This window comes from Scyliorhinus torazame, chromosome 2 (assembly GCF_047496885.1).
Source record: "Scyliorhinus torazame isolate Kashiwa2021f chromosome 2, sScyTor2.1, whole genome shotgun sequence".
NCBI classification, from domain to species: domain Eukaryota; kingdom Metazoa; phylum Chordata; class Chondrichthyes; order Carcharhiniformes; family Scyliorhinidae; genus Scyliorhinus; species Scyliorhinus torazame.
The window spans coordinates 379,356,621-379,369,346 of NC_092708.1; the positions used below are offsets into that span (position 1 = coordinate 379,356,621).

At 50.5% G+C, this 12,726-nt stretch overlaps 1 non-coding gene across 1 annotated transcript; it reads left to right on the plus strand.

Annotated features, from left to right (window-relative positions):
* Positions 1 to 4,188: 4,188 nt before the first annotated feature.
* LOC140408045 (U2 spliceosomal RNA) lies at positions 4,189 to 4,374 on the plus strand. Its single transcript, XR_011939991.1, has one exon. It is a non-coding gene; the product is annotated as a U2 spliceosomal RNA (small nuclear RNA).
* Positions 4,375 to 12,726: the final 8,352 nt, after the last annotated feature.

A 12,726-nucleotide genomic window follows, 5' to 3' on the forward strand; every position in this document is an offset into this window, starting at 1 on the left:
ATCTCTGCCTCCCCCTCTGCTGGGGGCATCATTATCACCCCTATTAGCCGTCGCACGTTGACATTCAATTGTCTCCCCTTTACGAACCCTGTCTGGTCTTCGTGTACCACCCCCGGGACACAATCCTTCATCCTCGTCGCCAGCACATTTGCCAGCAACTTGGCGTCCACATTTAGAAATGAGATAGGCCTATCGGACCCGCACTGCAGCGGATCTTTATCTCGCTTCAAGATTCGAGATATCGTCGCCTCCGACATTGTTGGGGGTAGGGTCCCCCCTTCTCTGGCCTCGTTAAAGGTTCTTACCAGCAGCGGGGCCAACAGGTCCGCATATTTTCTATAGAATTCCACCGGGAACACATCTGGTCCCGGGGCCTTCCCTGCCTGCATGTTCCCCAGCCCTTTGATCACCTCGTCCACCCCAATTGGCGCCCCCAGGCCTGCCACCTCCTGCTCCTCCACCTTCGGGAACCTTAGTTGGTCCAGAAACTGCTGCATCCCTTCTTTTCCCTCCAGGGTTGGGACCTATATAGCCTCTCGTAAAAGGTCTTAAACACCTCGTTTATCTTCCCTGCTCTCCGCACAGTGGCTCCCGTTTCATCCCTAACTCCCCCTATCTCCTTCGCTGCTGTCCTCTTTCGCAGCTGGTGGGCCAACAGGCGACTCACCTTTTCCCCATATTCATATCTCATCCCCTGTGCCTTCCTCCACTGTGCCTCTGCCCTCCCTGTGGTGAGCAGATCGAACTCCGTCTGGAGTCGTCGCCTCTCCCTGTATAGTCATTCATCCGGGGCCTCCGCATATTTTTTATCTACCCTCAAAATCTCTCCCAGTAGTCTTTCCCTTTCTTTGGCCTCCGTTTTCCCCTTGTGAGCCCTGATGGAGATCAACTCTCCCCTGACCACCGCTTTTAGTGCTTCCCATACTACTCCTACTTGGACCTCCCCGTCGTCATTGGCCTCCAGGTATCTTTCGATACATCCCCGCACCCTTCCGCAGACTCCCTCATCCGCCAATAATCCCATATCCAGTCGCCAGAGTGGACGCTGCTCCCTCTCCTCTCCTAGTTCCAGGTCCACCCAGTGTGGGGAATGATCTGAAACAGCTATGGCTGAGTACTCAGTTCCTTCCACCCTCGATATCAGTGACCTACCCAAAACAAAGAAATCTATCCGGGAGTATACATTATGGACATGGGAGTAAAAGGAGAACTCTTTGGCCAGTGGCCTAGCAAATCTCCACGGATCCACTCCCCCCATTTGGTCCATAAACCCCTTAAGCACCTTGGCCACTGCCGGCCTTCTTCCGGTCGTGGATCTAGATTGATCTAACCCTGGGTCCAGCACGGTGTTGAAGTCCCCCCCCCATTATCAGGTTTCCTACCTCCAGGTCCGGGATACATCCCAGCATCCGCTTCATAAATCCCACATCATCCCAATTCGGGACAGAGACATTAACCAACACGACCTCCATTGCCTGCAGTCTGCCGCTCACCATCACATATCTGCTACCGCTGTCCGCTACAATGTTCCTAGCCTCGAATGACACCCGTTTCCCCACCAATATGGCCACCCCCCTTGTTCTTTGCGTCCAGCCCCGAGTGGAACGCCTGTCCCACCCATCCTTTCCTTAACCTAACCTGGTCCGCCACCTTCAGGTGCGTCTCCTGAAGCATGGCCACGTCTGCCTTCAGTTCTTTTAAGTGCGCGAACACTCGGGCCCTCTTAATCGGCCCATTTAGGCCTCTCACATTCCACGTGATCAGCCGGACCCGTGCCCGCCCCCCTCCCCTGTCGACTAGCCATCACCCTCTCTGGGCCAGTCCCACGTCCCGGTTCCGCGCACCCACCCGTCCCCCAGGCGGCGCATACCTGCCCCGACCACCTTCTCTTTTACCAGTTCCTTCTCGATCTCCGCAGCAGCAACCCAGTTATCCCCCCCCCGCTAGACCCCCATCTAGCAAGGTTACTCCCCCCATATTGCTTCCGAAAGTCAGCTGACTTCAACTGACCCCGGCTTCTCCCGCTCTCTCCTTGACCCCCCCCCGTGTGAGGAACTCCCATCCAATTGCGCCTATCTTCCCACCATCATCTTTCTGACGCGGGAACAAGGAAAAGAAACCTTGTGTTCTCTAGAGCCGTCCCGCCCCTCGTGGCGCAGCTCCCTCTGCCGCCCCACTCCCATTCCCCATCCCCCGCCTGAGTCTCTTCTTTACCCGCACCGGCGCCCACATTTCTCAATGTCCCCCCCTCCCCAATTTACATTTCTATATACATCAGCACTGACGATTCCCCTCCAAGATCAGTCCCTCAGTTCTGATCCAGTTTCTCGTTTTTAATGAAGGTCCATGCTTCTTCCGCCGGTTCGAAGTAGTAATGCCTCTCCTGGTGCATGACCCACAGTCGCGCCAGCTGCAACATCCCAAACTTCACTTTCTTCTTGTGCAGCACCTCCTTGGCTCGATTGAAGCTCGCCCTCCTTCTCGCCACCTCCTCACTCCAATCCTGATACACTCGTAGCACCGCATTCTCCCATCTACTACTCCGTACCTTCATGGCCCATCTCAGAACCGCCTCTCTATCATTGAAGCAGTGAAATCGCATGATCATCGCCCCAGATGGTTCTGCTGCCTTTGGTCTCCTCGCAGGGACCCGATGGGCCCCTTCCACTTCCAAGGGGCCCGAGGGGGCCTCAGCTCCCATTAGCGAGCGTAGCATCGTACTCACGTAAGCCCCGCCGTCAGCTCCTTCCACTCCCTCGGGGAGACCCAGGATCCGGAGGTTCTTTCTCCGTGATCTGTTTTCTAGGACTTCAATCCTTTCGATGCACTTCTTATGGAGCGCCTCGTGCGTCTGCATTTTGACTGCCCGGCCCAGGATCTCGTCCTCGTTGTCAGTCACCTTCTGCTCCACCACACGGAGCTCTATCTCCTGGGTCTTTTGTGTCTCCTTAAGCCCCTCAATTGCTTGTAGCATCGAGGCCAGCACCTCCTTTTTTAGCAGCTCCACACACCGTCTTAAAAATTCATCCTGGTCCGGTCCCCAGGTCACCTCCGCCGCCATCTTGCTCCTTTCTTCCTTCTGCCACTGCCCTCGAGGATTCTTCGAGATCTGGCCACCACCGCCGATATTTTTCTTTTTCGCTGGGGGGGGGGGGGGGACTCCCTGTTGTCTCACCCCACACCGGGTTTTGTCCCGAAAAAATTCCTCGTTGGGGCTCTTAAAAGAGCCCAAAGGTCCGTTCGAGCTGGAGCCGCCGAAACGTGCGGCTTAGCTGGTCATCGCCGCAACCGGAAGTCAAAGTAAAACACCTTTGACCACAAGGCAATGAAGCAGTGGTCAGCACGTAATGTCCTCGAGGCCCTCAGGGAAAAGGAGACCGTGGAGGACGTTGGATGGTTCCCTGAGCAGACTGCCAGAGTCATCTGGCAGAACGCCTCATCACCAGAACTTTCAAACAAGCACCAAGACCTAGCTTGGCTGGTGGTGAGAAGGGCCCTCCCTGTCAGATTCTTCATGCACACCCGAAGGCTCTGCGCCAATGCACCCTGCTCTCGGAGTGGCTGTGGGGGAAATGAGACGGTCACACACCTTGTGGAATGTAATGTGCCTTTGCAAAGAAGGTCTGGAGAGAGGTGCAGTGGTATTTGTCAAGGTTTATCCCGAACAGCTCTGTGACACAGGACTCTGTGCTCTACGGACTGTTTCCAGGGACACACACCGAGACAAATATCAACTGCTGCTGGAAGGTCATCAACTCGGTGAAAGACGCTCTTTGGTCTGCCCGAAACCTGCTGATCTTCCAGTGCAAAGAATTGTCCTCGACCGAGTGTTGCAGACTGGCACATTCCAAGGTCCAGGACTACGTGCTGAGGGACGCACTCAAGCTTGGGGCAGCAGCCGCCAAGGCGCAATGGGGAAAGACCACTGTGTAAGGTCTTTCCAGCAAATGTACACCGAGGGGCGGGTAACAGTGTAAAGCCCCTCGGTCTGGGCCACCAACACTCCAATGTATAAAACAAACATGACAATGTAAATATTTAAGAGGAATTGTAATGTAAAGAGTGATATGTGTATGATAATATCAAAATTGAATGGAAGTCAAAGCAATGTGTAACTCTGACGGAAATGTACAGTCAAGACAATTCGAAATGTTCTGTAATGCTTATGATAAATTTTATGAATAAAGTATATTTTTTTTAATTAAAAAATGTTTTTTTAAATCTGTTCTTATCAGTTTAATATCTGATACGTCCCTTATCTGGGGAGCATATATTAAATTGATTTTTGGAGCAGGGAGATGGAATAGGGGCTTGCTCCGTCCACTCCACGCATCGACTCCGTATTGCAGTATCTCCGAGAACGGTGCACAAACCCCGTTATGGGGAATTTCAAAGTACAAAAACACTTCAAGCATGCACAGGCACAGCTACACTTTATCCCCTTTCTTACAATTACCGACTACACACAAAAATTCATGCCCATTATACACATCCCACACACGATTCCAGTATCTCCACCAACCCTATTCCATCTCCCTGCTCCAAAAAACCCTCCTCTATGGGGAATTTCAAAGTACAAAAACACTTCAAGCATGCACATGCAATTCTCTACTTTATGCCTTTTCTTACAATTCTCTACTCAATCACACTAAAATTCATGCCCATTCTCCATATGCCACACACTATTCCAGTATCTCCGCGAACCTTGCACCCCCCCCACATGGGGAATTTCAAAGTCTAAAAATAGCTTGAGCACAGTTACACTTCTCCACTTTATACTCTTTTCTGATCATCCTCCAGTCAATCACAACAAAATTAATGCTCATTTTCCACATCCCACACACTAAACGCACCACACTCCCTCACCGCTTTGCTTTGCACAACACCTTAACTACCCCTCACGCTGCCTTGCCAAAGCGCTCTTGTATCTAAATCAATTCAGATACTTCGACCAGCTCCTTCATTAAACTTTACCCAGTATGAGTATTACAAAGTACAGAGACAGATATAATGAAACACACTTTATTAAATGTAGTTAATCCATAAATTACCCACTCTATATACAAGAAACACCCAGGAATCGTCTATCCTACCCGCAAAGGTGGTTTGATAACCTGTAGATCTGCTCCCTGAGTCCCTCTGCTTCCTCTTTGCAAAGGTGATTCTCGCTGAATGTTGGTCTGGTCAAGGTCACCTCACACACCCAGCTTCCAGCCTTTTGCTTCGAGTCTTTCCTCGTGCGATGTCTGGCTGGAAATGCCTATTTTTATCCTTTCTCCACCTGCCCCTGGCCTTCGGCCAATGGAGTCTCAGAAGGCAGGACCCCATTGCCCAATGGTCTGGTTGATGACCTGTTGACAGGGCACCTGAGGCCGCCCTGGGAGGAGCGATGGATTATCAGCAACTGTGGACAATAGGACAATGCATCTCAAGTAGGTGCGATGGATCACCTGAAGGGTTTTCAGCTGCTGCTCCAGACATGCCCCCCTCCCCCCGCAGCCAGTCTGAGTTTCGTATATTCGGATTCTGCAGGCTTCTGCAGACGTGGTTTTTAAAGTGGCCAATTCTTTAATTTAAGATATCCAATTTAATCAACCTTAAAACTAAGCCCTGATTATATTATTACAGTGCGCAGCATAACCAAACACACCTCCCTCCCACCTGGCCCACCTATTCACTCTTACAAATTCTTCCATCGCCCACCACATACAAAAGTCTGACAACACCCACTAACACGTTAAAAAACACCTTCTTCCCCCTCCCCCCACTCTTATCACACTCCTAAACCACCCTCAAATGTCCCTAACCGGAAATCATTGCTTCACCATTGCTTAATCAACATATTCACAATATCACACATAACGACAGTCTCAGACTAGCGTTACAGACTCTCAGCGGTTGTAGCTAGGCCTAAACAACAAAACAAAGTGAAGCCGCGCAGTATCTCCAGCAGCAGCAGCAGCACATCCCTCCCCGATGAACTCAAAGAACGAACAAACAACAAAGAAAATTACAGCACAGGAACAGGCCCTTCGGCCCTCCCAGCCTGCGCCAATCCAGATCCTTTATCTAAACCTGTCTTCTATTTTCCAAGGATCTACTTCCCTCTGTTCCCCGCCCGTTCATATATCTGTCTAGATGCATCTTAAATGATGCTATCGTGCCCGCCTCTACCACCTCCGCTGGCAAAGCGTTCCAGGCACCCACCACCCTCTGCATAGAAAACTTTCCACGCACATCTCCCTTAAACTTTCCCCCTCTCCCCTTGAAATCGTGACCCCTTGTAATTGATATCCCCACTCTTGGAAAAAGCTTGTTGCTATCCACCCTGTCCATACCTCTCATAATTTTGTAGACCTCAATCAGGTTCCCCCTCAACCTCCGTCTTTCCAACGAAAACAATCCTAATCTACTCAACCTTTCTTCAGAGCTAGCACCCTCCATACCAGGCAACATCCTAGTGAACCTCCTCTGCACCCTCTCTAAAGCACCCACATCCTTCTGGTAATGTGGCGACCAGAACTGCACGCACTATTCCAAATGTGGCCTAACCAAAGTCCTATACAACTGTAACATGACCTGCCGACTCTTGTACTCAATACCCCGTCCGATGAAGGCAAGCGTGCTGTATGCCTTCTTGACCACTCTATCGACCTGCGTTGCTCTTGAATTAGATCTTCCAAAATGCATCACCTCACATTTGCCTGGATTGTACTCCATCTGCGATTTCTCTGCCCAACTCTCCAATCTATCTATATTTTGCTGTATTCTCTGACAGTCCTCCTCACTATCTGCAACTCCACCAATCTTAGTATCATCTGCAAACTTGCTAATCAGACCACCTATACCTTCGTCCAGATCATTTATGTATATCACAAACAACAGTGGTCCGAGCACGGATCCCTGTGGAACACCACTAGTCACCTTTCTCCATTTTGAGACACCCCCTTCCACTACTACTCTCTGTCTCCTGTTGCCCAGCCAGTTCTTTATCTATTTAGCTAGTACACCCTGAACCCCATACGACTTCACTTTTTCCATCAACCTGCCATGGGAAACTTAATCAAACGCCCTACTGACATCCATGTATATGACATCTACAGCCCTGCCCTCATCAATTAACTCTGTCACTTTCTCAAAGAGTTCTATTAGGTTTGTAAGACATGACCTTCCCTGCACAAAACCATGCTGCCCGTCACTGATAAGTCTATTTTCTTCCAAATGTGAATAGATTTTCTTCCAAATGTGAATAGATCCTAGCCCTCAGTATCTTCTCCAACAGTTTGCCTACCACTGACATCAAGCTCACAGGTCTATAATTCCCTCGATTATCCCTGCTACACTTCTTAAACAAAGGGACAACATTAGCAATTCTCCAGTCCTCCGGGAACTCACCCGTGCTCAAGGATGCTGCAAAGATGTCTGTTAAGGCCCCAGCTATTTTGTCCCTCACTTCCCTCAGTAACCTGGGATAGATCCCATCCGGACCTGGGGACTTGTCCACCTTAATGCCTTTTAGAATACCCAAAACCTCCCCCTTCCTTATGCCAACTTGACCGAGAGTATTTAAACATCCATCCCTAGCCTCAACATCCGTCATGTCCCTCTCCTTGGTGAATACCGATGCAAAGTACTCATTAAGAATCTCACCCATTTCTTCTGACCCCACGCATAAAATCCCTCTTTTGTCTTTGAGTGGGCCAACCCTTTCTCTAGTTACCCTCTTGCTCCGTATATACGAATAAAAGGCTTTGGGATTTTCCTGAACCCGGTTAGCCAAAGATATTTCATGACCCCTTTTAGCCCTCTTTATTGCGCGTTTGAGATTTGTCCTACTTTGCCGATATTCCTCCAAAGCCTCCTCAGTTTTAAGTTGCCGATGCTTCCTTTTTCATCTTAGCAAGTCTCACAATTCCACCTGTCATCCATTCTATCCCGGTTCGAGCAGGTAGCACGGTAGCACAAGTGGATCGCACTGTGGCTTCACAGCTCCAGGATCCCAGGTTCGATTCCCCGCTGGGTCACTGTCTGTGCGGAGTCTGCACATTCTCCCCGGTTTCCTCCGGGTGCTCCGGTTTCCTCCCACAGTCCAAAGACGTGCAGGTTAGGTGGATTGTCCGTGATAAATTACCCTTAGTGACCAAAAAGATTAGGAGGGGTTACTGGGTTACAGGGTTGGGTGGAAGTGAGGGTTGAAGTGGGTCGGCGCAGACGCGATGGGCTGAATGGCCTCCTTCTGCACTGTATGTTTTATGTTCGATGAAACCATCAATCCGCTGTCGACTGCCCCAGCAGCCCCGGACACACCCATACCCACCGTCACAACTTGCAAAGTCAGATTGGCCTTCCAGAACGTGAACCCTCGGAAGGCAACGAGCCCAGACGGGGTCCCTGGTCGTGCGCTCAGAGCCTGCGCGGACCAGCTGGCAGATGTGTTCGCAGACATCTTCAACCTTTCCCTACTCCGTTCCGAGGTCCCCACCTACTTCAAGAAGACCACCATCATACACCGCGGTGCCAAAGAAGAACCAGGCAACGCGCCTCAGTGATTACCCTCCGGTGGCTCTGACATCGATCGGAATGAAGTGCGTCATGAGGCATATCAACTCCATACTCCCAGGATGCCTAGATCCACTGCAATTCGCAAACCACCGCAACCGGTCCACAGCAGATGCCATCTCCCTGGCCCTGCTCTCATCCCTGGAGCATCTCGACAACAAGGACTCCTACATCAGACTCCGGTTTATTGACTACAACTCCGCCTTCAACACCATAATCCCAGCCAAACTCATATCAAAGCTTCAAAACCTAGTACTTGGCTCCTCACTCTGCAACTGGATCCTTGACTTTCTGACCCACAGACCACAATCAGTAAGAATAAACAACAACATCTCCTCCATGAATGTCCTCAATATCGGGGCTTCCCAAAGCTGCATACTGAGCCCTTCCACCTATACTCTCTATACACACACGACAGTGTGGCAAAATGTGCCTCCAACTACATCTGCAAGTTTGCTGACGACACGACTGTAGTGGGTCGGTTCTTGAACAACGACGAGTCAGAATTCAGGAGGGAGATAGAGAACCTAGTGGAGTAAGGCAGCATGGCAGCACAGTGGTTACCACAATTGCTTCACAGCTCCAGGGTCCCAGGTTCGATTCCCAGCTTGGTTCACTGTCTGTCCCCGTGTCTGCGTGGGTTTCCTCCGGGTGCTCCGGTTTTCTCCCACAGTCCAAAGATGCGCAGGTTAGGTGGATTGGCCATGATAAATTGCCCCTTAGTGTCCAAAAGGGTTAGCTGGGGTGATGGGGTTACTGGGTGGAGGTGTGGGCTTAAGTGGGGTGCTCTTTCCAAAGGCCGGTACAGACTGGATGGGCCGAATGACCTCCTTTTGCACTGTAAATTCTACGACTCTCTCTCTCTATGACTCCGTGATGTGAGCAGTCACAATGTGATGCAGATTATAAACTTCTACCACAGTTTCTAATAAAGAGCTGTTTTTGGACAATCTACACTATTATGTTATCAATCTCGTGACCAATGCTTAGCTGTCAGCTGACAAATGCCCCCCACCCCCCCCCCCCCCCCCCCCGAGCACATTCACCTGACATTCCTTTTTTTAAATAAATTTGTTGTAGCCAATTCATTTTTCCCCATTAAAGGGCAATTTAGCGTGGCCAATCCACCTACCCTGCACATCTTTGGGTTGTGGGGGCGAAACCCACGCAGACACGGGGAGAATGTGCAAACTCCACACGGACAGTGACCTAAAGCTGGGATTGAACCTGGGACCTCGGCGAAGTGAGGCAGCAATGCTACACCTGACATTCCTGTGTTATTTTAACTGAGGTATTAATTTGTGCTGAAATCAGTGGTCAGAATGATACCAGACTAATATCACGGCGATCATTCCTCAACACCAGAAAGGTACAGAGATAAAAGTCAACAAACAAGTTTATCATTTGGTTAATCGATTACCACAATGTACACAATCTTATGGTTCTCGGCCGGGCTCAGAGCAGCTGTATTTTGTCCCGTTAAAAACAGATATTGATTGAAACACAAACTACTCTGCCACCAGTTCTGTCCCCTTTTTAAGGTCTGATTACTCACTTTGCGATAACGCTCTCGAATTTCAGAATCACTCTCTTCATTTGTACTGTTTCACCCGATTGGATGATGTTCTTCCAACTTCTTTCCACATCCCCACACCCAGCAAAAAATGGATTTAACTTCCTGAAACTTGCGGAGCTGGGATGTTTCTTCAGTCAAAGTAGAAGCTACAGTGGGAATCGTCCGCCGAAACAGAAAAGGTCTGCTCCAACAGGAGGACAGTGAGCCAAGAATATTGTCACCATGGTCCGTGGGGGAGCAAAGCCCATCTAACAGTCAGCCCCCATGAATACTGGGACACAGCTCTTGTGCACCTGGTATCAATTTGTTTTTTGGGAAATTAAGTGAATTGATCCACCTCTGGCCCTCCGATCCACATTACATCTGCAGCTACTGATTTGTTAGACGTATCCTTACCCTCATTCTCTTTGTCCCCACTAAAGCATTGCTCTCTCTCACACGGACCAATCCGCCCCCCCCACCCCCATTATCTCCACTCCCATAAGTCCAAGAGAAGCAGGCTTGAACTGGCGGACGACTGGTTTAGCCATTTATGTCCAGAATTGGCTGGATCACATCGCTATCAAGGTCCGACTCCTGTCTGCTACAACAGATCACGAATCCAGGATCATGCTGAGGCACAAAGATAATCCCCCAGTTCTTTTCACTCCTGACTCCTCCCCTGTCACCAAAAAGTGCAAGGAGCTCATGGATCGCCCCTCACTCGGTGGCAACGCTCTATCACTAAGATCAAGGCCATCCGATCAGTTGCCTCTGTCACATCGCTCCTAGCCCACAGGTCCAAGCTTCCTCTGAAGACCAACTCCAGCAAAGCAGCGCCCCCCAACTTCCAGTTTTGCATTTTGAATCCATATCACTCTCGACTTTCTCTCCTATCTCATGACTCTCACATTGTCCATGAAACCCACCTAATGCTTCCTCTATCCTACCCCCATTAACCTGCTGGCCAACAAATTGCCCTTTCCGGCTCCCATGTTAGCTGATATTAAAAAAAACATTCAATTAAAGCATTTATAAATTTTTAACAACAATTTCAAGAGGAAAAACAACAAAGTAACCCAACCAACAACCACACCCAGCCAACATAGCTAACATACACAGCCCCCCAGTCCCCCTCCCCACTAACTGATATTGTTAATAGCTCTTTTTCTTCACATGCTGTCTCCCTATCTTCAAAAGAAACCGGAGACCTTTATAAAAATTCTTTCATGAGATGTGGGCATCGCTGGGCTGAGCCAGCATTTGTTACCCATCCCTAAGTGCCCTTGAACTGAGGGGTTTGCTGGACCATTGCAGAGGGCAGTAAAGAGTCACCTGAAGGTAGCGGACCAGATTAGGTTGAGGAAGAGCTGGGTTAGTCAGGTATTCCGCTCTGGACTAGATACTAAGACCAGGGGGGTCGCGATTCTGGTGAATAAGCGGTGCAGTTTGAGGTGGGGAGTATTGTTTCGGATGGGGGAGGTCGCTACGTTATGGTTAGTGGTAAGCTGGAAAGGAGGAAGGTGGTCCTGGTCAACATATATGCGCCAAACTGGGATGATGCGGATTTCATAAAGAGGGTGCTGGGGAAGATACCCGACCTGGATTCCCACAAGCTGGTTATGGGAGGGGATTTCAATACAGTTATGGATCCAGGCCTGGACCGGTCGTGCTCAAAAACGGGCAGAGTGTCAGCAATGGGAAAAGAGCTGAAGGATCTACTGACAGGGGTGGTGGATGTGCAATCACCATTTGCGACCATGCCCCGCACTGGGTTGAGCTACAGGTGAGTGAAGAGAGCTTCCAGCGCCCGCAGTGGAGGCTGGATGTGGGGCTGCTGGCGGATGAGGGGGTGTGCAAGAAGGTGAGGAAGTGTATACAAAACTACCTGCAGGTACGGGGGAAGTCTCAGCAGCGGTGGTGTGGGAGGCGCTCAAGGCAGTGCTGAGAGGGGAGCTGATTTCAATCCGGGCTCATAGGGACAAGACGGGCAGGGCAGAGACGGACCGACTGTTAGCAGAGATCCTGCAGATTGACAGGAGCTATGCTGGGACCCCGAGTGCGGAGCTCTTGAGGGGACGGAGGAGGCTGCAGGTGGGGTTTGGGGTGGTGTCCACGGGTAAGGCAGTGGAGCAGCTCAGAAAGGCGAGGGGTGCGGTATATGAACATGGAGAGAAAGCCAGCAGGATGCTGGCTCAGCAGCTCAGAAAGAGGGAGGCGGCTAGGGCAATAGGTAAAGTGATGGATGGAGGTGGTAACTTGGTTGGGGATGCGGCAGGTGTGAACAGAGCTTTCAAGGACTTTTATAGCAAACTCGATAGCTCGAAGCCCCCCGAGGGGCTGGAGGGGATGAGATGCTTCTTAGACGGCCTGGCATTCCCAAAAGTGGGCAGGGAGCTTGTAGAAGGGCTGGGCGCCCCGATCAGAGCGGAGGAGATATTAGAGGGCTTAAAGGCCATGCAGTCAGCTAAAGCCCCGGGGCCGGATGGGTACCCGGTAGAATTTTATAAAAACTTCTCCGGGATGTTGGGGCCGCTGCTGGTCAAGGTTTTTAATGAGGCAAGGGACTGAGGGGTGTTGCCCCATATGATGCTGCAGGCTACCATCTCCTT